A 17,885-nucleotide genomic window follows, 5' to 3' on the forward strand; every position below is an offset into this window, starting at 1 on the left:
AACAGTCAAACAATTCTATATCTGTCTCCCCATCTCCAATTTTTTTTTAATTGAATTGATGGCTTGTGTTCAGATACCATATGGATGTTATGACTGCCTTTGTTTTGTATCTGGCAGCAGTACCTATAATCCATCAGAGGTGCTGCTGTCCTGCTCCTGAACTCTGCAACATGCCTGAAGAAGTTAATCTCCTTGTCTGATGCTAATTAGAACTGCACCTGTCGCACTGCTTCAAATACCTTCCTCAAGCTGTGCTCTGGGCAGTTCATCCCGTTTGTTCCTGGCTGCTGCTAACCTGCTCCTGTGCTGTTTGGTATATACCTTCTGGATTGAACTTCTGTGTATGACCCCTGCCTATACCTTGGACCTTGCCTGCTTGCCTGTGACCCTGATTCGTTTGCCTGTACCTTGGGCCATGCTGTTTTGCCTGTTGCCCTGACCTTTTGGTCTGACTTCTGGACCTCGCCTATTCGCTTGATTTCTGCCTAGCTATTTGGATTTGTGTGTCTGATCTCTGCTTGATCTCTGGACTCTGTCTGCTTTCCTGGACAGCCTTGTGCCTTCTGGATTGGGGTAAAACTTATAATACCTGTCATTTTTACTATACAGTCTCCTTATGAACCTGTTCTTATCAGTGGATCTGAGTTTTCTTTGTTTGTGTATTTACCTGAATACAGACACTTTGCTTTACACTTCCGTTGCTCTTCGTGAATGCACTGGGATTCATAACAATGGAGTATATTCCTTCTGAGTATGTTGAGGACATGCTCACTTATTCTAGTTTTAAGTTTCCTAATTGTCTGTCCAAAGTATTACAATTTACATGGACATTCCAATAAGTAAATTATATTTTGACTTTCACACGTAAGAAATTTAGTTATCTTAAAATATTCATCTGTAATATTGGATTTTAATGAGACAATTGGCTTTGTGCTGTTGTATCCTAAATTCTTAGTTACTGCATTTGCCTCAGTGATAGAACCCCTTTCTGGTGTCATTCCTATGCTTTCCTTTGTTAACATATGTGACATATGTGGATTTTAGTCAATTTGGAGGTGTCACAAAACTTACCTGCTCCACCCTCCTGTGCTGCTGATTTCCTCTGCCTTTGTGTAGAGGTCAGCACTTTCTGGTTCTAGCAGTCAAATGTTCGTGGCTGGGAGGCAGAGTATTCAAATCTGCAGAGTATATAAAGCTCACTCTTACACTGCAGCAGTGTCAGAGCAATAGGTTTTTCTGATGGTCTGACTCCCTGTTTGCGGCAGAAGCTGAGCTTAACTGTGCTTGTCCTTTGGCTTGTGTCTCTGTCTGTTAACCCCTTGTGTACCAGTCCTTACTTGTTTTGACCACTTTCCCTCAGATCCTGATTTTGTACTACACTACTGCCATTTTACCAGATCCCGCCTTGTTATTGGACCTCCCTTCTGCATACTGATTTTGCATCTCGCTACTGCCAGTGCACCAGTCCTTGGCTAGCTGACTTGCTTTCGTATTTCCCTTCTCTCCGCTGTGTTACATCTAGTGGCTGATCAGAGGGCCGCAACCTGGGTATTCCCAGCCGCAAAAGTCAATCCCGCCTTGCGGCGGTTCTTGGTGGTGAAGACCGGACAACCTGTTAGATTCTGTGCCTTTGTTTGGCCAGCGCTATACCAGGATAACACATCTATTAATCACCCCAGGACTCTCCTCCTGAGATAATGTTACATGAGGCCTTCTTAAATATCCTTTGGGTTTCTCTGGGGGTATTTTTCCAAGTGTAAATTAAATAAAATGTGACAATGTGTTCTTAGTGTTTAACAGACGTGGTTCTTCCCGGGTCTTATATGTGAACAGTTCATTCCTAAAATTCTTGACTTTTTTATAAGCTCTGTTGACTATAGTAGGCTTATATGATTTTTTAATTACCTGCACCTTCATTTTAGATTCCTGAATTATGTAATATTCTATGTCTGTACAATTCATCATCATCATCATCATTTATTTATATAGCGCCACTAATTCCGCAGCGCACTCATTTATATCAGTCCCTGCCCCATTGCAGCTTACAGTCTAAATTCTCTAATATAGACACACACTCACACAGACAGACAGAGAGGGAGAGACTAGGGTCAATTTTGATAGCAGCCAATTAACCTATCAGTATGTTTTTGGAGTGTGGGAGGAAACCGGAGCACGCGGAGGAAATCCACGCAAACAAAGGGTGAACATACAAACTCCACACAGGTAAGGCCATGGTTGGGAATTGAACTCATGTACCTAGTGCTGTGAGGCAGAAGTGCTAACCACTAGGCCACTGTGTCTAAATCTTGTTAATTGGCCAGTGGGTATGTTGGAGAGCCAATTTGGGTGGTAATGGCATCTGGTCAAGATGTAACTATCTGCTTGTTTTAGATATATTTTGGTGATGATTTTATTACTTTTGAGATGTTTGTCCAAATTTAGGAAGTGTATTCGTTCCTTGCTCTATTGTGTGGCAAATGTTAGGTTACAGTTATTGGTGTTGAGGTAAATCAGAAAGTTGTCATGGGAAACTGCATCACCTTTCCACATGAACAGTGTATCATTGATATGTATGTGAATTAAAATTATATACATTGGAGAGGGGAGACTCAAGAGAAAAATCAATAGAGAGTGTTATGGCTAATGGCTATTTAAATAAGCCTTCAGATCAGGAAACAGAGATCTTCGCCTATAGCAGCCACCTTTCCTATAGAGCTTGTTGTGCTTACAAGTACTTAGATGCCCCCAGGTGTTAACTCTTGGCATAGTGTAAGCTTATATGCAATAAAGCAACAGGTAGATAAAAGGCGGTAACCAACATAGGAGCAGATAATCAGGAGCAGTCCGGGGTCAGGGGTCCTTAGTCAGTAATCAGGGGCAGGCCAAGTGGTCAGGGCTGGCAGAGAGCAGGGATGTTGGATATTTAGAATGAAGACTAACCCCTCAGAGGATTGAACATAGAATTTGACATAAAAAAGTATTCAGTAAACCCTCTTAACATATTCAGCACATGTATTGAAGAAAAACACTCATTATTAAACGGCACATGTCATAATTAGAAAGATCAAATAAGCAAGCAATTGGTTTATCCAATATGATTACAATGCAACATACCTTAAACTTGAATATATTATAGATTGACAATATTTGTCATATTTAATATTTAATTGTTATATTTAAATATGGCAAGTATTAAGATTGAAGCTAGGATTTTACAAAGATTAGGCCAGTATTAGGCTGAAAGAGAGGACCCTTCATATTTTATGACTATTTTACTATTAATAAGAATCAACTGTTTGACATATGTAAGCATTAAGTTTAGATCATACATCGCTTGAATAAACCTCAAGCTAAAGACAATTACTAACTTGTGAGACAAAAGGAATGGTTTTCCAGAAGCTTCTAAGAGAGGAATCAGCTACTCAGCTGACAGTCTGCTGGCAAAGGCTGCAGATTGGGATATACACAGGTATAACAGTGCACCTAGGTTAGGGTAAACAAATGTAAGACATGTGACAAAGTAAAATTATGAAGTGTGATTAAAATGACATGCTTTGAAATTATATTTTCCACAGCTACAACATGCTGGCGGGGTGTGTTTGCAATGAAGGGTAATTACAGAGCACCTGAGGAGACTTCCTTTTATAGGCAAGGTGGGAGTGTGGTCTGTCCATCAAGCTAAAGCTGTTGGAGAAGTCTCAACTATGAAAACCTGTTTTGTGCTGCTATGCATGGCGACCGATGCCAAACAGTGGGGGTGTCTAGACAGGAGGTTTATGTCTAGCCAGTGATAGGTTACCTGGTGTCATCGTGATGGAAATGTATGCTCTCTTATTGTGATGGAACAATAAAACCACTTTATGGTGGGATTATGTAGAAATAATTGTAGATTAGAAAGAATTGTAGAATATTGTAGATATTTTAATTAAGGGTGCAGTGCACAGCTCTATATAATTGCAAATGTACTGATTTTATTATATTGTGTTGTATGTCTGTATTGGAGATATATTGAATATATATTGAATAATATATATATTTATATTTATTAATTTAAATATAAATATTTAAAGTATGGGTGCTGTGGCGCTGGTTAGTAACTGGTGCACAGATAATCACATTGACACTTCATCTGGATCATACTCACTATATTCCGTCTGATTCAACCAACAAGCACCACGGAAAGCTTTTCCTTTTGAGCTATACAAAGCCTGCACTAATCTCCACTGCACATGTCGGAAACAACTTAGGCTGTGGACACAGCTGACTCGATCACTCCATGCAACCTTTTACTGACGGAAAGCCGATACACCAATCTGGGAAATGGACAAAAGAGCACTGGCCTTCCCAGGAATATTTCCTCCAAGAGGTAAATCCAATACTCCTCCCCGGCAGAACCCCAAAGAAAAGACATTTGGACAGTAAGCTATTTACCCACATTCACTCTTGCTATATTTATGCAGCGAGAGAAGGATTTATATGAGCGCTGCCCATGTGAACAGAAGAATGGGCACATTTGACTAGTAGGTGAACGGCTTCTACACAACTCACTACAGATCAGAATACATTTACCGTGCTTGATCTGAACTTGTTTAATATTTCTGAGTGCAAACTACACCAAGGAATGCTATTCTTATGACTTATTGAGCAAACAAATCTATTATTTTGTATTCATGGCTGATTAATAACTGCACAAACCTTCATCCCTGATTAATACAAGGAGCATAGCAGGATACATGAATACTCAACCTTTCTTCACATTGTATTACTATATTTATTGGGAACACTGACTTGAAAGTATGAAACCCTTACCTTTTTCCTTTGATGAACATTGTTGCAAGTAAGTGTCTATAATAATGAAACTGTGACTCTCATATGTCATCAGATGCTCTTCTCATATAATTATAATATGTTAACATTGTACATCACAATTTTTGCACTGTGTTTATTGAGACATCATTCTTCCCATCTGCATATTTTCCTTTGTTCAATACCATACACCTTGGGACTCTCTACCTGGTCATTTTATAACCACTACGATAGTTATCAAACATATTTTACTTGTGCGAATGATTGAAACTGTTTCTGATTTTCAAATCATTTTCATACATTTTTGACCTAGAAATCACACATTACCAATGCTTGTCTGTTTTAAAATGGTATGTGCATGTTGTACAGTACCTACATACTTGCATACATTTGCATTGTGCTTTTAAAAGTCATGCTTATGTCGTCTATATTTACCTATCTAATACATTTGTAAGGTTTTTTTTTATAATTTAATGAAATTGTCATGTTTTTAAATGTCATGTCATGCATACTTTTACATATTTTATGACCATTTTACAGAAATTTGAGGATGAGAGCTAGTAAATCCTTGCTAGTTGTAAGTATTTCTACAAAATCTGCAAGGCATTAGGTCATTTATTTTGTTTTTTCCATCCACCTTCCTCACATTTAGCCAGGCATTGTGGAGGCCCAGAATCAGGAGGACAACAGGAATTGTCGGCTCTGAAGCCAGCAACTATCTGGCCTAAAAAGTATGTCTTCAGGCCATGTGTCAACCTCTTTGTGATGTCTCATGCTGAGGTGGTCTGTGGATATCGACTACCACCTGCCATCATAAAGACGCTGCACATTGTGCAGAGTGACCTAGAGCCTTTGTGCAACATTCCGACAAAAATACAGCTGATGACCAAACACTTGGCAGTATTGCATTTCTGTGTGTCTAGATCTTTCCAGACCACAGTGGGTGTCGCAGCAGGAATTTCCCAAGCCACCTTCAGTCATGTGCTGAAGGTTGTGCTAAGGGCTTTCCTGTCACCCAATCACTTCATGCATCTGCCTCTCAATGAGGAAAGTGGCAGTTTGTCACCATTTCCAGCTTTCCACACATTATAGGGACAATAGATGGTGCACATATAACCATGGTCCTTTTAGGTGGAAATGCTTCTGTTTATTCGATTAGAAAGCATTTTCACTCAAACAATGTCCAGGTTATATGAGATGCATCTTTTCAGATTCGAAGCTTGGCTGCTAGATGGCCAGGGAGCACCAATGACTCCTTTGTCTTCAGGCAATCAGGCATATGATGCAAATTACAACAGAGGCAAGGAGGTGCAAGTCTACATGGTGATGGGTCGCTACTAGATACCATTTTCTATCACATCATTATTTACAATTAATCTTTTGTTTCTCTAAAGACATTGATAAACACTGTAGTCATAAATGGTAGGTCTACTATCTTTGGAAAATGTTTACACTCTTTGCATTATGGTGTACTTGTTGAATCAACTGTCAAATATTTGAGCACTACAATAGCACCATTTCATTTTAAAAGAACTCCAAAATTGTTTGTATCTTTAGTTACTCAATACTAATATTTTATTTCCTTCTAGTTATTGTTTACAGGAGACAATGCCCTTGGCTCCTCATTCCCATTTTAGATCTACACACGGAGCAAAAAGTTGCATACGAGTTTTGGCCTTTTAAAGGCCAGATACCACTACCTGTCTGGTGAAACTCTTATGTAAGTGCATGATATTGTATACAACATAATTGCTTTGTGTGTGGTATTCCATAACATCTTTATCAGGAGTGGGGCTCCATGGATGGAATAGGCCGAAACTGCTGGACAGGAGGTGGATGGTGTTGATGCTAGCCCTCCATAGTCCCAAGGCTATAAAGAATATTTGGTTTCATCATACTTTACATGTAAGTACTTTTTAGGCTTTGCTTCAAATGTAATGCTTAAATTGACACAAAGAAACATATTTTTTTAAAAAAACTGTGAATTAGTACAAACAAACAAAATGTAAAAAGCAAAACCACACGTGCAAATCCAAAACACAAATACGGCTTTTTTTTTTGCCAAGCCCATCTGCCCCCTACGCTGACATTTGGAGTGCTGTTTCCCTTGACCTGACTTCTGGGTACCTGTTATGTGCGCAAGAATTAGAGGGCAGTGTAACAGCAGAGAGGGGAGGAGCAGCAGAGGGTGGAGGGGCAACACAGGGTGAAGTGGCAACAGAAAGCAGTTGGGCAGCAGAGGGCAGTAAGGCAACATAGAGAAGTGGGGCAGCAGACAGCAGTGGTGCTGGATATATCAATGGGGCTGGAGATAGCAATGGGGCTACGGGGTAAACCTGGGGAGGAAACTGAGGGTAAACCTGAGGAGGATAGTAAGGGTAAACCTGTGGAGGATAGTGAGGGTAAACCTAGGGAGGATACTGAGGGTATATCTGGGGTGGATAGCGAGGGTAAACCTGGGGAGATTAAGGAGGGTAAAGTTGGGGAGGATTGCAAGAGAAAACTTGGGGAATAGGGGCAAGGGTAAATAAATTTTGTAGAGGGGCAGAGTGAGGAAATGTGCAATAGGGGAAGGAGGGGGAACATGTGTCACAGGGGAAGGAGTGGTAGCATGTGGCATAAGGGCAGGAGGGGAATCATGTGGCATCGGGGCAGGAATGTTGGTGGTGACGTGTTCTGCAGTAAGATTGGTGAGATGGCTCAGGGTAGTGTCAATATATTGGAAAGTGTGATGAATATGGGTTAGGGTTGTGCTGATGTCACAGTTGGAGCATTTTATTGTAGAAATCTTGTATGTGTGCTGGCTGCCCACATCTGAGTAGTTTCCATGTGTTGGGTCTCCTCCGCCAGTTCCTCTTCTTTCTCCATGTTCAACTAACATAGTGGATAAAAAAAATAAACATAAACATCTATGTCTATATCACTCAATAACATCCATATTTTTGCATCCTATTAGTAGATTTCATAATATTATTTTTTAAAAAAACAAAGTTGATTGTATATGTGGGCTCATCTTTTATAAAAAATATTTCAAAATAATCGTACCATATAAGTCTAACACTCAGCACATCTGTGTCTTCAGTGAAATTTTACCTAGGCATTCTTTTAAAATCTCCAAGTGATCTTCCTTGAAAATACTGAGTAATCTTGAATATCATGGCCAGATTCTACAGAAGGCTGGCTAGGTTGCAGTATAAGTACCATGGATTTATTAGTTTAATTTGCATTCAAATTGGTATGCGCTGAAATTTGAATTTTCTATTTCTTAACAGCTATTGTTATTGAGGGCAATTATATTTCTATAATCAAAATATTAGTCATTGGTATTTTTTATGCATGTATTGTGATTGGAAATTTACCTTTGGGGGATATAGGTGTGGTTAGAGGATGGCTAGCTCCGGTGTCAATCCTGCCCACCTTCTGCAACAACTGATCATCTATGCAGGACAATACCGTGGTCTCCAGGGGAGGTTCAACACAGCTGGGAAACCCCCTCCTGCCCCTCTAGTATGCCTGAAGTGGTCCCACAATTTATTGTCCTGTCACCTGTGTGAAATGTTCAAATATAAGAATGTTGCGATGTATATTATCCAAAATATTTTCCAAAGACAAGTGCACACATATATAGATAGAAATGTATTGGCACTAAAGGTCACATACTAATAACAGAAAGCTAAAAAAGTAGGCAAGTATAGGCATATGTAAGAAATATCTAAGGTCTAACTGTGGGATAAACTGTTCTTCTATTTTTACATTTGTAAATATACTCTATTGTTTAAGCCAATCTTCAATAAATCGACGAATCGCGGCTTGATTATATAAAATTAAATTAAAGAAGTTTAATCCTCTTCCTAGTGAACTACGCAGAGAATAGGGAAATGTGTGACAGCTTTGGTTGTACTGGAACAGAAAAAGTACAGATACTGACAGTGCTGCAAAGGGGAAATTGGAAAGATTTAGTAATAGTGTGGGAGATACAGGAAACATGAAAGTCAGATACTTGTAGGCGGTGAGCATGGATGATTTAATGAATAACATAATGTAGATTAGTTAAGATAAATAATGAAAAAACAGTAAAAACAAAGCAGATTAACATGTTTAGCTGCTAAAAAATATATAAGCTCTTTGTAAATTTAGACCATACTTGCCAACCTTCTTCAGCTCTCTTTTGGGAACCTTGCAGTGGAGGTGAGCGTAAGGGGGGCGGGGCCAATCGCGTCATTTTGGCCCCGCCCGCTGTGATGTCATGATGCGTTTGCGTCATTTGACAGCGGGAATCGCAGCGTTTGGGACCTAATTCTGCCCACTTCACTAGGAAGTGGGCACTTCCTAGTGAAGTGGGCAGAATTCGGGAGATTGCCACACTCACCCGGGAGTCCGGGAGACTCTCGCAAAATGCGGGAGTCTCCCAGACATCCTGGGAGAGTTGGCAAGCATGATTTAGACCATATTCTAGCTACTGGTGGATTGCTTGTTTGACTAAAGCTCAGACCAGAGATACTATACAAATTATTATTCCAATCATAGGGGGGTAGTTTTGCACAGGTCTATACATTATTTGTGCTCCGCTTTTGCTTTTCCCTAACCAAGAGGGAGATTTGGCCCCAATGCAGCTGGTTCTAGTACCACCCTAGCCACATGTTGCCAGAGTTGTTGGTAACCAAGTGCTATGTGCACCGAGTGGATGCACTCCATCCCGATTATAATATGCCACATCTATGGGCCCTCAGAGTAGGCCCAGGCCAAAATATTTGAGTCCACCTCACCTCTCGGAACACATCCCACCTGTGAAAATATACATATACATATATATATATATATATATATATATGGAACATATATATATATATCCAGTATTAAGAATTTCTGATGGCTTTTTATACATGATTTGTTACCTGGTACACAACCCCATTAGAAGAATATAAAAAAAATTACAAAAGATGACAAAATGATGAGACATGGAGTGTACCTGCCTACCCTATAATTTGCCCGAACTAAGAATATTAAATCTTTCCACAAATCTGTGGTATGTGCCTGCATGGAATATGACTGCACTCTTGGACATTTTAGTTAACAATGGGTTTAAAAAAACACAGCAATTATTTGAGTCATGTTTGATAACTGGAAATTTATAGATAAAACAAAAAATAAAACTAAAAAGCTTCAACAAAAAGTGTATGACGTAAGCATATGAGCTAAGGAAGTCAATTCTAAGGGGCATATTCAATTGTTCTTCCGGCCGCCGGAAAAACAAGCGCGTTAAAACTATTACCGTTTATACTGTAATTACTCGCTGAATTTCAGCTCGCAGCTCCCTGAGCTGCGAGCTGAAATTCAGCGAGTAAATTTACTGTATGAACGGTATTTACGCGCAATATTACCGTATAAACGGTAATAGTTTTAACGCGCTTGTTTTTCCGGCGGCCGGAGGAACAATTGAATATGCCCCTAATGGTTAGATCTTGAGAATTCTTGTTAACATAGTAAAAAGAGGAATTGAAAATTGATCAAACAAGTTATTTCATTCACCCAGAGATAAATAAATCCTATTATCTAATTTTACATAGCATTTGGTCAACCAATCAGAGTTTTACCATTTCTTGCGAATGTTTGAAGTTTTTCAAAAGTGCTTATTCACACAGGTAAATTTGTTGCTTTTCTCCAGTAGTCCCCAGGGTACATCTTAAGACAATAGTGCAATTTAGTAAAAATGCACTGTTTTCAAAAGCATTTTTTAGCAAAAATTATCTATTTTATGAGAAAGCACCTGAGTGGCAGCATATCACGTTCAAGATCTATGACTGTTATAGGATGCTGGAACTTGTTGGTATGCTGTTACTGCAATGTGTAAATGGGGTGGGATCAGGGAAGGGCTGGCAAACTAGCCCAGGGACAAGACTCGACTAAAGCAGCCCTTTATGAACATTTTATAAGGGAATAAAATGCAGGTGGCCCAGTGACCCAGCCCAAGGTAGCCCACTATGGGACCGGCCCAGGGGACAGATGTCTCCCTGCTCCCCAGCTCAGCCAGCCCCTGAGTGGGATATTCAAAATTGGGAGGCTGAGCTCATATTAATGCACTATTTGTATGAATGTGTGAATGTTCTACACAATACATGTTGTATACTTGTTGTTTTTGGGAGATGGTGGACAATTGAGATTGACTTTGTGATTTAAATATTTAACATGTAAATACTGGTTAGAGTAACCCCGCTTACATCCACAATAAAGGCTTTTGCAAAAGGGTACCCTGCACCCAGCATATCTTACATTAAAAATCCTTTAAACATTAAATTATGTTCATGGCCCTATTTTTTCCGTAGGGCTTATGTAAAGTATAAATATTTGATAGCCCTATTCTTATGAGAAAAAGCCAAGTACAATTTGTGATAACTTTATGGTGACGTTCTAATTATTTGTAAGTAACTGTGGGAAGAATCCAAAAAAGGGTTTCTTTTTCACCCTTTTGCTTGGATTTTCTTATTCAATGTCATTAAAATATAAATAAATGCATTCCACTTTGCTACCAAAATAATGCCCAATCTGTCTCTAGAAAAACAATATGAAATTCACTAGGGTAGACTATGAAACAGTAGATTCTGGTGAAACTAGTACATTTCCAAAACATGCAATTTAGTCCAAACATTAAGGTAGTCAAGATATACATCATCATGAGTATTACTAGTCCATGAATTCTCTCCTAAAAAGGTTTGGTGTGCAGCAACTTTGTCTCTAAATTAGAAAGTTGAAAACTGCTACCTTAATGATTGCCCTCATAAACACAAATATTCAGAATGGAAACTGTCCTGAATGCTGTTTATGCCTGTAGGCAGGGCCGGACTGGCCATCTGGCACTTCTGGCAAATGCCAGAAGGGCCGATGGCCAGATGAGCCGGTCCGCATGCCCGCCGAGCAGCAGCACTCTGTGTGCTGCTCGGTGGACGGAGAGTCAGTGACAGCCGCCTATGTGAGTAATCACATTGGGCGGCATCACGTGACAGGTACCGTCCCATGTGATTACTGCATAGGCGGCAGTCACTGACTCTCTGCTGACCAGCGCGCAGGTAGGAGGTGCTGCTGCTCGGATGTAACAGGTAAATGTCTGTGTGTGTGTGTGTGTGTAATAGTGTCTGTGTGGGTATGCAGCACTGGAAGGCTCAACTGACTTTGGCACCTTTTTTTAAACATCTTTGGGACATTTTCTTTCATTTTCTTTTTTATACATCCATCCATCCATCCTGTTCATGTTATCGCTGGGATTGTATTTTATGACTCTATAGCACCCTTTTTGGTGTACTCTACTTTAGGTTTTTCTTTTATTATATTTTTTATTTTTATATTTCTTTCTTGTTACCTATTCCATGGATTACTTTTGAAACATTTATTGATTGCATATTTTTTCTGCTGGACATTTGGGATCTATCCACTTTCCCTTTTTCCTATTTAGTTCATTTATAAACCCCTTTGGTTTCAATATAGTGAGTACAGATTTGTTCATTCACACATTTATATATTCATTCATGTTTATTGCTGTACTTTATTAGTATTTTTATTGTGGTGAGCATTGAGATCAGATATTTTTTCCACTTTCTAGCGCTGTGGGTCAATATTGTTTATTGTTAGTGTGTGTCTGTGTGACTAATAGTACTGTGTGTGTCTGTGTGGCTAATAGTACAGTGTGCCTGTGGCTAATAGTACAGTGTGGCTAATAGTGTGTCTGTGTGGCTAATAGTGTGTCTGTGTGGCTAATAGTGTGTCTGTGTGGCTAATAGTACAGTGTGTCTGTGTGGCTAATAGTATAGTGTGTCTGTATGGCTAATAGTACAGCGTGGCTAATAGTACAGCGTGGCTAATAGTGTGTCTGTGTGGCTAATAGTGTGTCTGTGTGGCTAATAGTACAGTGTGTCTGTGTGGCTAATAGTGTATCTGTGTGGATAATAGTGTGTCTGTGTGGCTAATAGTATTTTAAATGTAAACGAAGCGTGTGTGTGCACGCGCAGTATTTTAATATAATATGTGAGGGAAGGGAGGATCCTAATATAGTGTGGGCGGTATGCTATTTAATGGTGGAGTGTAGGTGGGGGCTAATTATTTAAGGTGAGGTGAAGAAACCTTTAATTTAATGCTGGGGTGGTTTAGGGCTATCAGTTGAATATGGGGCTGATTTTGGGGAGGGGGGCTATTTATTAAATGTGAATATGAATTATTTATTGTCGGGGATGGCTGTGGAAAATGGCTATATTAATTAAACTCTAATGCTATTTAATTTATTGCTGGGACTGTTTGGAGGGAGGGAAATATGTTTTGAGTAAATGGGTATACTGTTAATTTAATGTTGGGGCTGGTTGGAGGGAAATAGGTCTACTTATTAAATGTGAATATTATTATTGTGGGGACTGGAGGGAGGCCTAATTATAAAACGTGAGTGCTATTGTTTTAACACCGGGGCTGGTTGGAGTTTTATAAATCTCATGTACCCATTTTTTTTTTCAAAATAGGGCATCCAATATTCCAAGATCAAGACAAGAATGAACTGAACTAAAGAAACCAGCTGCTACAAGCGGTGAAAGTGACCAAGACAGGTAGGAGAGAGCAGGACAGTCTGCCAACTGTCCTGAATCTGGTGGGGCAGTCCTGAATTTGGGTGACTGTCTCCCTTAGTCAGGATTTGGTCCGACTGCAAGGACAGTTGGGAGGTATGTCCCGCTTCACAACGTACTGCTTGTGAAGGCAAAGCTGTGTGCTTCTAACAGTAGTGCCTGTGTATTTGTCTAAAATGATAAATGTAATGTATTATTATAATGTATGTATCAATGCCCCATGTTGGACACACCCACAACACAATGAGGTCACGCCCTGTTCGGTGCCGCCTCTTAGCGGCGGCACATATTTTTTTTCCTACTGGAACTGAGGTGGGCCTGTGTACCTTAAATGCCAGGGCTGATTTTTAGTCCCAGTCCGGCCCTGCCTGTAAGACACACATGATACACCCCACAAAGACCATCCATGGTGCAATTTAATCAGGAACTGTTAAGCCCACATTAAAGAACCACCAAAGACCATATTTTAAAAATAAAACATGATTTAGACAGGTATTTAGCTTTGTAAAAAAACATATCCTTGATGAAAACATTTTGCAGTATCACATATTTATTTTCCTTTACTTTCAGTAGACAAACCACAAAGAGACTTCCCAAAAATATAAATCATTATCAGCATATATTAATATAATTAAAGCATCTTGGCAGCCCTCTAATCTTCAAATGGGTCACATATTATAATCTCAGTAATAAATTAAATTAATAAATTTAACAAAGAATGGGTTACATAACTGTACTAATATGTCAGCAGGTATTTTAAACAAGTGTTACAAGCTATAACAAACAACTATTCCAATAAAGAAGGAGCTGAGGGCCACAGATAAAGCTTTGGAGGGCCAACTGTTGCCCATCACTGAATTAAATCATAAAACATGAAGTCTTTGAGTACAGAATGCAAAATTTAGAAATAATGACTATTAAAGCAACAACAGTTCAACATGTTTCACATATTTACATATTTCATTCAAATAACCACTCCAACAAATGTATGTCTTAATATAATTACAATTAACAACATTTTGCTTTTATCATATTATTTATTTTAATAATGCATACTATAAAAAAACAAGCTTGTAGTTTTCACAATAAAGACATTTCTCAAATAATCTAAATACTACATGCAGGCAAAATAATTCTTCAAAAATTATTGCTGGTGTGTGAAAAGACCTGTATATTAAACCACAATCTGCTTCTCATTCGAAATGTGCTCTTTTTAATCTCCTTAGCAATATAACATTATGTATAAACCATGAATAATTATTCCCAATCAGGTTCCATGTTACCAAAAAATGGTGTAACGTAAAACATTAGCCATAAATGAGCAAGGTAATCAAACATATCCTATTATTTTTATGATATATTAGTGTTTGGATATAGTAGAATACTATATTACTCCATATCTAATATACTTATTACCTAACATGTATGCTGTACATTCATGCTTTGCTACAAATTCTGGGTAGCTTATTCCTAGATGCTGTAAATACTGATAGATATATATATATATATATATATATATATATATATATATATATATATATATATATAAAAGGACAATGAAGGCCATTAAATTATAGTCGACCAGATTAAACAATATACACACGTGGATACGCGTCTCTTATATATAACACATTGCAGTAAATGTATCAATTTATTATATGTTGTAGCGTTTTTTTGCTAATGAATGGTTGTTTGAATAGGACATATCACACAACGTAAACATTCTGAATGATTCTGTGCATCACCTAGCTTTCATATGACGTTGCTAAGTTTGTCTGCAGTACATGACAGCATCGAAGATTACTTTAAACACTGTACTTGATTAGAGCTCTACACAAAGGGTAAATAGGGTAGGGGCTGGTACATGAAGAAGCAGCGGACATTTCAGTAACAGAATAAGAGCATCTATAGCATAAGCAATTCCTTTCCTCTGCCAAAAGTTTTATTAACTACTTCAACATGACTTAACCATCAAAATCTCAGTCTACAGGAAACTGTAGGATACAGTTATTAAAGAAAAATAATTAAACGGGTGGACATGCAAATATTTCTCATTAATGTCCCACAAAAATGTTTCACTTAGCGTGCCGGCGCCGCTTAGTTGTATTTATTGAACTACTTGAGCAACAAATAATGGGCTAATATAATGATATACTTATTATGAACTTAAAACAACATACATTGTTTTTAAGAACATTAGGAAACAAAAAATCTTATGCAATGTCATACTTAGACAGTAGCATACATCTCGTTTACCATTCAAGTCTGTTACATTGCATTTGCGAATCAAAAAAAGTAGCTTAAGTAAAGTAACTTATTTCCTAAACACATACAGGGACAAAGTGTTATTTTCCTTCAAGAAATGTGATGTTTTGTGTAAATACCAGACCCCTGCTTATTTGCTTCTTGTATTCGTTTTCCATAAGCACAGCATGACATATACAAAGACAATTCATTACTGCTCTGCTCATTCCAACAAATGTTTGATGAATATGTCTCTATTTCTGCGACATAAAATTCCTATCATTATACAAAGTTTCGGTGTATCACATAGTTCTTTGCGATAAGCGTTGCTGTATTTGTAATGGTTATGCAAGCTGTTCAATCAATGTGAGAGTAGAAGGAATTTATATACGTGTCGCCTCCTCTGTGCCAAATATATAATCTTCCTTTTCCACTAGCTCACCCCCACCTTCCCTTTTTTCATAGTGCCATTCACTTACCCCTAGCTCTGCAGACGAGATGCTGTTGTTGCCACTAAAGCTCTCCCTGTGCTCTGTCTGTGAACCACAGCTACTCAGCCAACATGTGACGTCACGGCCGTGCCCCCACACGGGACCCCCTCCCTGCAACTCAATCGCATTCAGGCTCCAAACACCCTTTGCATGCTAGAGCTCAGAAGAGACAAGGGCAATCTCTCTCACCCTTTGATCACGGCTGGGAAGAATGCCAGGGATTACAACGACATACCCATTTCAACATGCTGTTGGCTAAGGCAATAAAAAGCCCCATTTACAAATCCTGGAACAAATGGCTGAAATCCAAAGGTTTTTTTTAAAGCAGCTATGATATTCGTAATACTGAGAATTGACTGAAGTGCTGTGGCATAGGGTATCCTTTCACACTGCATCAGATGCTCATTTCAAGTGCTGCAGTACACAGCTGTGCAATAACTGATATGTTACCTAATATTTATCTAGGATTTAAGTAACTATTTAAACAGGTATACATTAAAAATATATTTTTGACTAATCCTGAAATAATGATGAAGATGGTACCTGACATATTCTGCATAGGTGATAGGTATAAAATGTGTGCTGGAGCCTGTAGTGGCATTTAACATGAATATTCTATTTGTGAATAAGAAACATGAGCAAAAGTTTGAACCAAGAGATGTTGTACTTATGAGTGCCATGTTTTTCTATTGTCTTTCTCTTATGTGAAAAAATTAATGCCTTTTAAACAAGCTGCCTTTTCCTGCAAGGGTGTATGTATCAGTTTGTGTGTTCTGTCTGCGAATTAATTCTTTAACTTGTAGTCCATGTTGTGCAGTGCCACCACCTTGGTCTGGGTACCCTAGGGTCTTCGTTGGGTTGTGTATCAGTTGCAGCAACACCAGAGTGAGACCAAGGAACCCTCCGCCCCCCTACTCTGGACCACAGGCACAAACAAATAATATATAACCACACCAGATCGGTCTGTAGAATCCACACCTGCACATCTATTGATGAGGCATTCTCCTTCTACAAAGGTGTTTCTGAATTTTGAATTTTGTATGAAAAACAGACATTTGCAGTTCAAAGACAACACTTTAATACAACTGGTGAACAGTAGTAGCTAGCATCTATTTTATATATATATATATATATATATATATATATATATATGTTTATACAGGGTCCTCTTTACCCTCTACCACAGTTCATCTTCATCAGCTATTTATATAGCGCCACTAATTCCGCAGCGCTGTACAGAGAACTCACATCAGTCAATGCCCCATTGGAGCTTACAGTCTAAATTCTACAATATCTAGCTACCACTGAATCTAGAAGAGGAGGGGAAGGGAAAATATCAAGCATACAAACCAAGCGAAGTTCCTTGCTCACTTTTTCCGACACAATGTTGGGAATAAACATAGCCTGAGCACAAATTCTGAGAGACTGAGGAGTGTAACAAGCCTTGGAATTGGAGGCGAAAACCGAAGCTGAAACCCTGCTGTAGAAAATCAGCCCTGGCAGTTGCAAGGAAAAGATGAAGCCATCACTGGAGAGCCTGGGTATCTATTGGAGAGGGCGCTTTAGTGTAAAGGAGCTCCTGCAGCAACCCATCCTCTACCTGCTGCTGCTGGAGCTCTAGTGAAATCCTTGGGTGAGTGAAGACCGTGGCAAGTGGCGCAAGCATGCCGATATTTGCACGCCACTCCCCTTCTGCACAAACCATTATTGAATGCAAAAGACTTGTTTTTGCTGGGGAATGGTG

The 17,885-nt window shown here is 38.9% G+C and overlaps 1 protein-coding gene across 2 annotated transcripts in view; it reads right to left on the bottom strand.

The window, feature by feature from the left end:
* GULP1 (GULP PTB domain containing engulfment adaptor 1) overlaps positions 1-16,331 on the bottom strand; it is a 918,177-nt gene extending 901,846 nt beyond the window's left edge. For both annotated transcript variants that reach the window (XM_075180055.1, XM_075180054.1), the window contains exon 1: positions 16,130-16,331. The gene's annotated coding sequence lies outside the window, so the exon portion shown is untranslated. The remainder of the gene's footprint in view (positions 1-16,129) is intronic.
* Between the last annotated feature and the right edge of the window lie 1,554 nt (positions 16,332-17,885).

The sequence above is a fragment of the Mixophyes fleayi genome, chromosome 7 (genome assembly GCF_038048845.1).
Source record: "Mixophyes fleayi isolate aMixFle1 chromosome 7, aMixFle1.hap1, whole genome shotgun sequence".
In the NCBI taxonomy this organism is placed as follows: Eukaryota; Metazoa; Chordata; class Amphibia; order Anura; family Limnodynastidae; genus Mixophyes; species Mixophyes fleayi.